A 12,256-nucleotide genomic window follows, 5' to 3' on the forward strand; every position below is an offset into this window, starting at 1 on the left:
TTGGTGGTGTTAAATAGTTTGACATCGTCAGCAAAGAGAACACAATTACTTGAGATATGGTCACAAAGATCATTTATGTATAGTATGAAGAGTAATAATAATAATAATAATAATAATAATAATAATAATAATAATAATAATAATAATAATAATAATAATAATAATAATAATAATAATAATAATAATAATAATAATAATTTAATTTGTATACCGCCCTTCTCCCGAAGGACTCAGGGCGGTTTACAGCCAGAATAAAATACAACAACAACACATACAATATTAAAAAAAAACATTAAAAAACTTATTCAATTTGGCCAAATATTAAAATTAATAAAGATTACAAACCCATAAAATCATTTAAAGATTTTAAAAAATCAAGCCAGTCCAGCAAGAGGGAATAAATAAGTCTTAAGTTCGCGGCGAAAGGTCCAAAGGTCAGGTAGTTGCCGAAGTCCAGGGGGAAGTTCGTTCCACAGGGTGGGGGCCCCCACAGAGAAGGCCCTTCCCCTGGGAGCCGCCAGCCAACATTGAGAATGCACAGGTCGCTGGGAGATAGAAGATGGCAGCAGACGGTCCCGTAAGTAACCCGGTCCTAAGCCATGGAGCGCTTTAAAGGTGGTCACCAATACACCAAGCGCACCCAGAAGACAACAGGCAGCCAGTGCAGTCTGCGCAGGGTGGGTGTTACATGGGAGCTCTGAACCGCTCCCTCTATCACCCGCGCAGCTGCATTCTGGACCAACTGGAGCCTCGGGTGCTCTTCAAGGGGAGCCCCATGTAGAGAGCATTGCAGTAGTCCAAGCGAGAGGTAACAAGAGTATGAGTGACCGTGCATAGGGCATCCCGGTCCAGGAACTGGCGGATCAGGCGAACCTGATAAAAAGGTCTCCTGGAGACGGCTGTCAAATGGTCTTCGAAAGACAACCACCCATCTAGGAGCACGCCCAAGTTGCGCACCCTTTCCATCAGGGTCAATGACTCGCCCCCAACAGCTGACTGTACCGGGGTGCCGGCATCTACAGCCACTCCGTCTTGGAGGGATTAAGCTTGAGCCTGTTCCTCCCCATCCAGACCCGTACGGCTTCAAGACACCGGGACAGTACTTCGATGGCTTCGTTGGGGTGGCCTGGGGTGGAAAAGTACAGCTGCGTATCATCAGCCTACAGTTGGTACCTCACCCCAAAGCCACTGATGATCTCACCCAGGGGCTTCATATAGATGTTGAACAGGAGAGGCAAGAGAATCGACTCCTGCGGCACCCCATACATGAGGCGCCTCGGGGTCGATCTCTGCCCCCTGCCAACACCGACTGCGTCCGGTCAGAGAGATAGGAGGAGAACCACTGATAAACGGTGCCTCCCACTCCCAAACTCCTCAGCCGGCGCAGCAGGATACCATGGTCGATGGTATCAAAAGCCGCTGAGAGGTCTAATAGGACCAGGGCAGATGAATAACCCTTGTCCCTGGCCCTCCAGAGATCATCCACCAACGCGACCAAAGCCGTCTCCGTACTGTAACCGGGTCGAAAGCCAGACTGGAACGGGTCTAGATAGACAGTTTCATCCAGGTACTGGAGTAGTTGACATGCCACCGCACTCTCTACAACCTTCGCCGTAAAGCGAAGGTTGTAGACCGGACGATAATTTCCTAAAACAGCTGGGTCCAGGAAAGGCTTCTGGAGGAGAGGTCTCACCACCGCCTCTTTCAAGGCAGCAGGAAAGACACCCTCCTGCAAGGAAGCATTTGTAATCCCCCGGAGCCAGCCTCGTGTCACCTCCTGTGTGGCCAGCACCAACCAGGAGGGGCACAGGTCCAGCAAACATGTGGTGGGATTCAACCTTCCCAGCAACCTGTCCATGTCCTCGGGAGTCACAGGGTCAAAGTCATCCCAAACCGTCTCAACAAGATGTGTCTCGAACCTCTCACCTGGATCTACCCAATTTTGATCCAATCCATCCCGAAGCTGAATGATTTTATCGTATAGATGACCGTTAAACACCTCAGCACACCCTTGTAATGGGTCCTCCCGCCCCTCCAGTTGAAGGAGAGAGCGGGACACCCGAAACAGGGCGGCTGGGCGGTTATCTGCCGACGCATTGAGGGAGGAAACGTAAGAACGCTTCGCATCCCTCAGTGCCACTAGGTGGGTCCTACTATAGGACCTAACTAGTGTCCGGTCAGCCTCCGAACGGCTGGATCTCCAAGCGCTCTCTAGGCGTCTTCTCCGGCGTTTCATCTCCCTCAGCTCCTCAGAGAACCAAGGAGCTGGTTGAGACCTACGCCAGGTCAGAGGCCGCAAAGGCACGACATGGTCCAAAGCTCCAGCCGCGGCCTGTTCCCAGGCCGCGACTAGTTCTTCAGCCGAGCCGCGGGCCAGATTCTCGGGAACCGGCCCAAGCTCCGTCAGGAACCTCTCAGGGTCCATCAGGCACTTGGGACGGAACCAACATATTGGTTCCGTCTCTCTGCGGTGGTGAGTAGCGGTCCGAAAGTCCAGACGAAGAAGAGAATGATCTGACCATGACAAAGGCTCGATAACTAAATCATTTAAAATCAGATCATTCAGCCACTGGCCAGAGACAAAAATCAGATCTAGAGTGCCTCCCCCGATGTGGGTAGGGCTGTCCACTAATTGAGTTAGGTCCATGGCCGTCATGGAAGCCATGAACTCCCGAGCCGTCGAGGATGCCACACCAGTTGATGGCAAGTTGAAATCCCCCATGACCAACAGTCTAGGGGTTTCAACTGCCAACCTGGCCAGCAACTCCAACAGCTCGGGCAGGGCTGTTGTCACGCAGCAAGGAGCCAGGTACGTGATCAACAAGCCCACCTGAGTCCTACGACCCCACTTCACATAGAGGGTTTCACAACCAGCTATCTGAGGCACAGTGGTCTCCCTCGGTTCCAGGCTTTCCTTAATAATAACCGCCACCCCGCCACCCCTACCTTGGGCCTTCGGTTGATGAAATGCTGGGAAACCTGGTGGGCACATCTCCATTAGGGGGACCCCCCCTTCTGTGCCCAACCAGGTCTCCATAATGCCCATAATGTCCGTGGTCCCCTCCTGACTTAGATCTGAGATCAGGGGGGCTTTGTTAACCACAGACCTTGCATTGTATAACATCAGCCGGAGGCCCAAGTCCCGAGTACTCTGGCCATCCGGGGAACGGGAAAAATCAGGGGGGCTGGAGCACGCGATTGCTCTTAAATAGCGAGGGCGTACTCCCAAAACCTGATGTGGCCCCCCCCTTCCGCCATATCTGCCTCTCCCACTTACCGTGTCAATAGCACAACCCTGATAAGCTGGAACGAAACCCTCCCCCACCACCCTCGGACCTGACTTAACGCCGCGAACGCACATTGGACTTGGCTCCCTCCCCGACGGGTTTCCCCCCCACCTGTTCTTCCCCTCCCCCCAACCCAAACCCGTCAATTTCCACCCTCCCCTTAAAATTCCCATTAAAACTCCCCTTAAAAAATCGATTAAAACAGTTAATTAAAAATCCCCTAAGTCTCCTATTTTTAGCATGCCACCTCTCGGGGTTCCAAAACCCGTCCTCAAGATGGGCCCTCGATAATGGGGGGGGCCAAACCCGCGAGAGAGAAGAATCTTGCAGGGCAAGAAGGTCAGCCACTGTAAATGTCCACATAACAGAAGTCCGGCAAGCAGACCCATCCTGGACCAGTCAAGATGGTAAATTGACAACGCCAGCAATTCCGGGTGAGAAACAGTCGAGGAATAGTTCTTAGGCGGTAGATGGACAAATCCGCTATGTTCAGTCAGTTCACCAACCCCTCATATACAATCCAGGGGTGGTCTGTGGAAGAAGGGGGAGGGAAAAGATGGAGTCCTAAATGACACTGCCAGGATTGTCCAGGACCGTCCTCAATTCCCCCAACTGGGGACCAAAGATCTTAAAAGGGTCCCCCGCAGCCAGCCCATAGGCGTCCTCAGGATAGTAAAAAAGGCGTCCGCAGGGCCCGTGGGCGTTCTTCAAGATGACAAAGAAGGCGTCCACCGGGCCAGTTGGTGACCACTAGGCCAAACTGCCAGGCCGCCAAACCGCCAGGCGCTAGGCCACATGTACGCCCACTGGGCCAAGCCACTTACCCACCGAGCCATCTCTCTCCCAAAGTCTGGGGGGGGGGGGCGAAGGTCTTGAAAGGGTCCCCCACAGCCAGCCCATAGACGTCTTCTAGGTGATAAAGAGGGCATCTGCTGGGCCCGTGGACGGCCTTCAAGATGACGAAGAAGGTGTCCACTGGGCCAGTTGGCGACCGCTGAGCCAGGCCGCCAGGCCACCAAACCACCAGGCCACTAGGCCGCGCGTTCGCCCACTGGGCTAGGCCACTCACCCTCCAGGCCTGCTGGGCCATGCCACCGACTCAGACCACCAAGCCAGATCGCCGGACCCAGCCGCCCACCGTCAGGCCAGGCCATCGCCAGACAGGCCGTCGCCAGACCATCACCGCCAGGAAAGCCAGGCCGCCACTGCTGGAAGGCCGCTGAAATCCTCACCACCAAGGGAGAGACGCCGGCCGCCAGAACCAGCAGCCACGCTAAGCCAGACCATCGCTGCCAGAAAAAGCCAAGCCAGGCCGCCGCCGCTGCCGTTGGAAAAAGCCAGGCCGCCGCCGCCGCCGCCACCGCCAGAAGATCGGAAAACTGATACCGCCGCCGGGGGAGAGAGACAGCTCCGGGGCTCCTCACGAAGCAACCCGGAGCTGCCCAGCATCAAACCACCTGTCCTCCAGATGCCCACACTGTCCTCTACCCGGGCGGGGGGCCCAAGCTCTCAAAAAGCCCCCCCCAGCCCGGTCGGGTCCAAAAAAGGCCCATCGCCGCATCTCCCATTCAGTGGCGCGGCGCCATCTTGGACATGCGCAGAAATACTTTGGTCCAAGAACGCTGCCTTGAGGAATGCCACTCTTGACAGGAACAGGATTTGATAAAGCATTGCCAGTTTTGACCACTTGTTGTCTGTTAGACAGAAAAGCAGATATCCATTTGTGAAGGGGTCCTGAAATGCCATAGGATTTTAGTTTTAGGAGAAGTTTATCGTGTGCCTCTAAGTCAAAAGCTTTACAGAAGTCTATGTAAATTGCATCTATTGCTTTGCCTTGATCAAGATTTGTAGTCCATATGTTTTTGCAGTGAAGAAGTTGTGAATTACATGATAAATTTTTTCTGAAACCAAATTATTTATTAAAGAGTAGGTTGTTTGTTTCTAGGTAGAGGGTAATGGATTGGTTGATGATTGATTCCATTACTTTGCAGGTGACGCAGCATAGAGAGATTGGTCTGTAATTTTCAACTAGGTTGGGGTTTCCTTTTTTGAAGACAGGGATGACCGTGGCTAGTGACCAAAGCTTGGGAAGGGAACTGGTCATGAAAGCTTTTTCAAAGATTATGCTTAGGGGTTCTGCTATATTAGTGGAAAGCTTTTGTCGTATCCCACTCCTCCTCTGACGGCTGTGTCGGGGAAGTCCATATCAAGCGTGCCTCTGCAGCTCTGCCAAAGTCCTATCAGAGTCCTCAGGGCAGGCAGGAATCCAAGGTGTGACTTCAGCAATCCAGATTAGACTTTGCCTGACACAGAGAATGCCAGAAAGCAGATCCTTTATATAGGCCATGGGGTGTGGCTCCATGACTCAGCACTTATCCAGGCCTGCCCCTCCCTTCCTTTTGCTGACGTCACCTCTCCATTCTCCGGAAGCGAGGATCTGTCCACTGCATCATTTCGTCCCCAGCTGCCGGTAATCCCAGCTCGTGGCTGGCTTCAGGCGCACATGCTATTGGAGGGAGGTTTGTTTGCTCAGTTTCTCCAGGCATGGTGCCAGGACTGGGGGCTGGAGGCATGCCACGACATTCTCCTGTACTATCAGTGTCTGGCAGGAGATGAGAAGGGCCCGGCTGTGGCAAGGGGGGCGAGCGAGGCACAACAGCTTTTTTAAGAAGTATGCACATAGTCTATCAGGTCCAATAGATAGGGATGCTTTCAGTTTGCGAAGAGCTTTTTCAACATTATCTCCTGTGATATCTATTTGTGTTAGGTCGTTGTACTCATTGTTGGTACAATTGGGGAATGTCGGGTATGAGCCATTACTGTTAACAAAGACTGAGCCAAAAAATGTGTTAAAGATGTTTGCTTTAGTTGTTTCATCATTATATTCTTTGCCGTTAGATTCTTTTAGTAGTGGGATGGATCTTGAGTCTTTAAGTTTGTTGTTCACAAAATTATAAAAAGTACGATTGGAATTTGTGCGCAGAAGGTCTTCTTCTTGCTTCGTGTGGTAATTGGTGCATTCAATTTTTATTTGGTTGCATATATTTCTGTAGTGGTTTTTGAAATTTGCAACATAGCCCTTTTTGTTTCTTCTCCAGAGGGATTTTTTTTGGGGATTGGAGCTTTTTTATTGATATGGGTAAATTGTTTTTTCTGATTTTGGTGGTGATTTGTGCTACGTAAAGTTTAATGACTCTATTGACTTCAAGTAGGAAAACTCTATAGTGGTTTTCAGTAGTGATACAGGTTGAGAATAGATTTTGCCAGTCAAGAGATGAGAGGTCAGTGTTTATAAGGTCATAGTTGGCTTTTTTGAAATTATAGTTTGGAATACCATTATTATGATGATTTTTGTAAGGGCCTATATTGAGACAAAAGTCAATCATGCTGTGGTCAGTGTTGGAAAAGGGTTCTTTTATTTGTAGTCAATAAATTGAGTTTTTGTTGTTGCAGAAGATGAGGTCAAGGCAGTTGTTGAGTCTTGTATTGTTAGTTACTAGTTGTTCAAGACCTAGATTTGTAACAGCGTTGTATAGGGTAGTATGGATGGGTTCAGTTGTACATTCATTTGTTATCCAGTTAATAAGAGGTAGATTGAGGTACAGACGTCTCCCTGGTTAGATTGGAAGCCCCCTGCCAGGTCTCGATGCCGGACCTCCTTGTCCAGTAGAAAGGCTCTTTCGGGAACTGTTCAGGAACTGTAGCGGTGGCGGCAATGGCTCTCATTAAGAACGGTCGCTCGGGGCAGCTTTGCCAGTGGCCATCTTGACTGGAACCTCTCTCCCCCTCCTGCCTGCCCTTGGCGGCTTTGCCAATCTTAAGATCAAAATGATCTTACTGATAGGGAAAGAGCCAATGTACTTGGGACCTAACTGTCAGCTCTACCTGGCAGGGCTGGGGCCTCACAGGCATCCTGCCATCAAAAGAAGAAGGGGGAGAGAAGGATGAAAGGGTAATAAAGCTTTGTGGGTGTATGTGATAGGAAATTGGGAGGGGGGGGATGACAGGTGATAAAGACTGAAGCAGCTGGATCCTGTTTGTATCAGCATCCCACAGCAGGCACCCTGAGAAATATGCGGTTTGAAGGAAGAGTTGTAGAAAGTCAGTACCCACACACCCTCCTAGAGAATGAAATATTTTGGATAATATTAAAAAGACGGGATATAATATTTCCCCTAAAGGAGAAATGGGAAAAAATCTTAAGGGAGGCAGAAACTAGCACCACTGTCCCTGCCCCAAGCAGAAACTGAGGAGTCCATCTTTTAGAAATGCAGTGGTAATCCATTCAGAAAGACTGGGTTAGACAGAAACTTCAGATAAGCAACAAGCCAAAGATTAACAAGATTAACTCAGACAAACACTTAGGACTGTGATGGTGACCCTATGGCATGCGTGCCATAGGTGACCCTATGGCATGCTGGCCACATGCTGTGGCCAGCTGCTCTTCTGGTTTCCAGCATAAACATGTACACTGGCCAGCTGGTCTTTGCGGGCTCTGGAGTGCTGAAAAAGGCCTGAAAAAGGCCCGAAAAACATTAGGGATACCCAAATCCTGTAACTGTTCTACATATATTTTAGTTTCCAGTTCTTTAATCATCTTAGTTGTTCTTCTCTGCATTTTTTCCAGTCTCAACATCTTTTTTGTAATGTGACCAAAACTGGATGCAGTATTTCTGTTGAGGTCTTACTAAGGTTTTATAAAGGCTTTTATAAAGAACTTCACATGATTTTGATTCTATGCCTCTGTTTATGCAACCAAGGACTGTATTAGCTTTTTTGGCTGCTGCCGCACACTGCTGGCTCACTGCTGCACATTGCTGATTAAGTGACAGCTTAATCTGTAACTAAGAGAATTCACTGTTGAAAAGGATATGCTTCAGCCTAGCAACAGTTGTTAGGTGAAGTATAATCCATCTACTGTAATTGGAGGAGAAACAGCTGTCAGTTCATTGTGACACAAAACCTAACAATGCAAGTGTTACCTAAGACAAATAAGTCTTCACAGTATTGGGGCATCACAATAGGAGATTTAATGCCTATATAGCAGTGAATAGGTGTCCAAGCTGTGTTCCAAATCAGAAATAATAATGAGTAATAAGAATGATCAAATTGAGATTTCAACCCTTGGTAAATTAGCTGCTCATGTCCCTGATTTCATTGTGTATGGAGATTTTGCTCAGGAAATGCCTTTTATTGAAAGCTTTGATGGTGTTCTGCTCTTTATTGACATTTCAGGTAAGCAAAGGAAATCAGTATGCCTCTGAGGGAAGGGTTTTTTTAAAATGGAAATTTAAAATACTAAATGAGAAAAAATAGTGCAAGCCTTTGCTGTTCTTCCTGGAAATAAAGCAAAGTTTTAAAATATCCATATAAACACACAGTAAACCTCAAGGGAATTACTGATTTTTCAAAAAGTGCATCTATTTAACTATTATTTCTCTTTTCTTGGCCAAAAAAAGGACTTTCTTTGAGGATATAGAAATGTGCAGTGCAGAAAATAATGCTCTATGTGTCAACTGCTGTCAATGAGAGTTTCTATGGAGATTTTCCTTTGTCAGTTGAAACTTATAGCTGTTTGTTTCTCCTCTTCAAGCTAAGATTTTCTTTTGAAAGTCTAATGAGTCAACTCCTGCCTGTCCTTCTTTTATCCCTAATCCACAGTCTCAAAATGTTATACTGACAGCAGTTGCTTATGATTTTCAAGGTTTCACAGCTCTTGCAGAAAAGTTTAGCATGAACACCAGCTTGGATCGTGGTGCTGATGAATTAACACAGACCCTTAATCACTATATGGGTGATATTGTTGAAGGTGAGTTTAGAACTATGTATGATCTGACTTTGAAGAATACCCATCATAAACTGAGTATTTCCAAACTATCTTTGTTTGAAAACTGGTCTTTACTTTCTAGAAAAGAGAACAAAGATGTGCACAGAGAACATGGGTATATAACAGATCCACAGATGTTATTTCTTTGTTATAGAGCTTCAGCTTCAGAGATGCCAAATTATCTCACCAATCATATTGCAGTGTCTTGTCATTGGAGGAATGTGTCCAATTAGTAATGGCAGTTAATATTTATTAGCCCAACTGTGTGTTTTGCCACATTAAAAAGTGGGCAGGAGATTCACTATGAATACACTAATGAAGTAAAAGTAAAAATAAAGGATTAATTAAGCAAAGCACTGCAAAGAAACCATAAAGTATAAGACTGGCAATATCCATAGAAAAGGCAATGAAAAAAGACATAGCAACATTCGTCAAAGAAATGTAAATAGAGAATAAAATCTCACATCCATATGGTCGTTGAAAAACTTTATCCTTATCAAAAGCGGGATTAGTTGGAAAAGTCTGGAGGAGAGCCGCAGTAGTGTAGTGGTTAGAATGCAGTACTGCAGGTTACTTCTGCTGATCATCAGCTGCCAGCAGTTTGGGTCTTACAGCTCAAGGTTAACTCAGCCTTCCATCCTCCCAAGGTCAGTAAAATGAGGACCCAGATTGTTGGGGGCAATATCTTGACTCTATAAACCGCTTAGAGAGGGCTGTAAAGTACTGTGAAGAGGGCTATTACTATTACTATTCCAACTAATGTAAAACACTCTCTTTGGGCAGTCCTCTTCCTACATCAGTTTCTGAAAACTTGTATAATATTCTACTGTAATTATTCATCCTATTTGTGTACCACCATTGTTTAGATTTCTTGCCTAATACTTTTTATTTATTATTATCTTTAAGTTTGTTTGATATCCATCTTGCTTTGAAGTGACTGGGTGGGTTATTATATGTTTACATGAGATAGTACTAGCTTATCTATTATATCCTTATTATCTGGCTAGCTTTGGCAAAGTACTTTTCAAAGAGACAAGCCACTTGAGTTTGACTATGTTAAAAAATGTCCACTTAAGGTATTGAGGTAACAAAGACTAGAGAGTGAGATCTTTTGAGAAGCCAAAACTTCATCTGGCCATACTCTGCACAAACATGGTATACATAAGCCATTGCATACATACCTCCCAAAAAGGTTGCATCCATTAAGTTTCCTTCCATTTGCAGGGTATTTTTTTTTTTACATATTTAGAGTTGCCTTCCATAATAGCACTACAGCACAGGGATGGGTTTCAAAACCCATCACTACCTGTTCGCTCGTGGGCATGTGCAGAAGTGTCTGGTTGGGTGGGCGGAGCCTCCTGCTGCTGCTACCGGTTGGCCCGATCTGGGGCAAACCGGTAGCAACCCACCACAGCTACAGCATGACATTTCTGATATGCTGCAACCCTTGTGCCTCTTCCCACCTGCAAAGATTTGGCTTGCAAAAGATATGAATACAACCTCTGAGTTGTGTGTACAATGCTTGCTTTAGGATGCGCCAGTTTGAAGTACATCCCTATTGATACATTGAATGTTTTCTGATAAGGAAGATTTGAAAATGAGTAGGCCAGAAAGAAAATATTTCCAACTTATGCGTGCAAAGGATATTAATATTTTTTTTTCTGGATTAGTAATAGCCAGGTTATTGAAAATGGAAGAATTATCTGAATAAATTCTAATCATTTAGAAAGGGTCTAAGATGTTTAGGCGACGATCTTTTACCATGCACACTTTACTCCCAGCCAACTGCTGAATCACAGCTAGCTTTTCTGCTCCATTGCCCCACTGCCAGTTAATCTCCATGGCCAATTCCTCCCAGCCCTCCGCCTCTAGCCCTTTGTCCTGGCCCATTCCCAGAGGCATGGTTTAACCCAGGTGTTTCACTCCATGGGACAAGTAGCCATCATCCAATCAAGTGGCAGAGGAGCCTGGTACCCTGCTCAGCTCCTAACCTGTGCCACTTCCCTCTCATATGTGCCTGACATCAGGGGAGGGGGCTGCGTGAAGAGCCATGCCTGTTTTAAAGAGCTGTCCATGCCAGTTCCTTTGGCTGGTTTACTCCACCGGTCATTCACAGAAGAAATGGATTGATGAGCATTGCTAGAAAGGAACCCCCCACCTTTCCTGGCTGCAGGGCTCCCAGCAGTGAACTCATCTCTCTCCGTACCCTGGTGCCATTGGGGAAGTGGTGACAAGCAAACCCAGCCCTGGAGTTGCATTCTGTAATCTTTGCAGCCTCTGGCCAAAATTGAATCTCTGCACTCAGGAAACCAGTTTGCAGAGCATCCTGAAGAGATGGAAACAAGCAAGCCAAAAATTGCAGTGCCTGAGAAGGCTGGGCCTCTGCTCCACTCCTGTGAACACGGGGAGGACTTACAATTCGGTTAGGTGAATGTGTAAATGCAGTGCCTGTTTCTGGGACTGCTTTTATCCCAGGGGTGTCAAATTCAAGGCCCATGGGCCAGATCCAGCCTAGGAGGTGGTTAAATCTGGCCTATAGGGCCATCCTGGAAACAGCAAAAGTGTCAGGGTTTCAAGTAACACCCCCAACTAAGGAAGGCTCTGAAGTCAACAATTCCTCAAAGTTCCATTTTATTAGCAATGTCATATTGGCACATCTGGGAAAACCTGAATCTGGAAGACTCCAGGTTTTCCCCACCCAAAGGAAAGTCAGAGTCCCTTTCCCTGCACCCACATGTCCATCACATGGTCCAATCAATCCACTGTTCCAACTGGAGATGTTCCTCAGTCACACCTCTCCAGGTGCAGGCTGAAAGTCCATGACTCCCAGAGAAAAGAACGTTGTTATGGCTATAGATCTCCTCCAAATCCTTGCAACTCCTGTTTTTCCACAGCACTAAATGTGGCAGCCCTGAAGATCCAGAGATCCAAAGAAAAAGATGGCCTGCAGGGCTGTCAAAAGGATTGGCCTGTGGTGCCTCGGCCTGCCCCAGGCCGTCCGGGCGCTGATCTGCAACCTGCTGGTAGCCATCTGGGCCAAATTGTGACCAGCCTTACATCTGTGGTGCTGTCTCAGCCTTGCCCTCTGGGTGGCCTAGAAGGTGGTGAGTACATGGGACCTGGCATCCCTGGGGACTTCATT

The sequence above is a fragment of the Ahaetulla prasina genome, chromosome 3 (assembly GCF_028640845.1).
Source record: "Ahaetulla prasina isolate Xishuangbanna chromosome 3, ASM2864084v1, whole genome shotgun sequence".
In the NCBI taxonomy this organism is placed as follows: domain Eukaryota; kingdom Metazoa; phylum Chordata; class Lepidosauria; order Squamata; family Colubridae; genus Ahaetulla; species Ahaetulla prasina.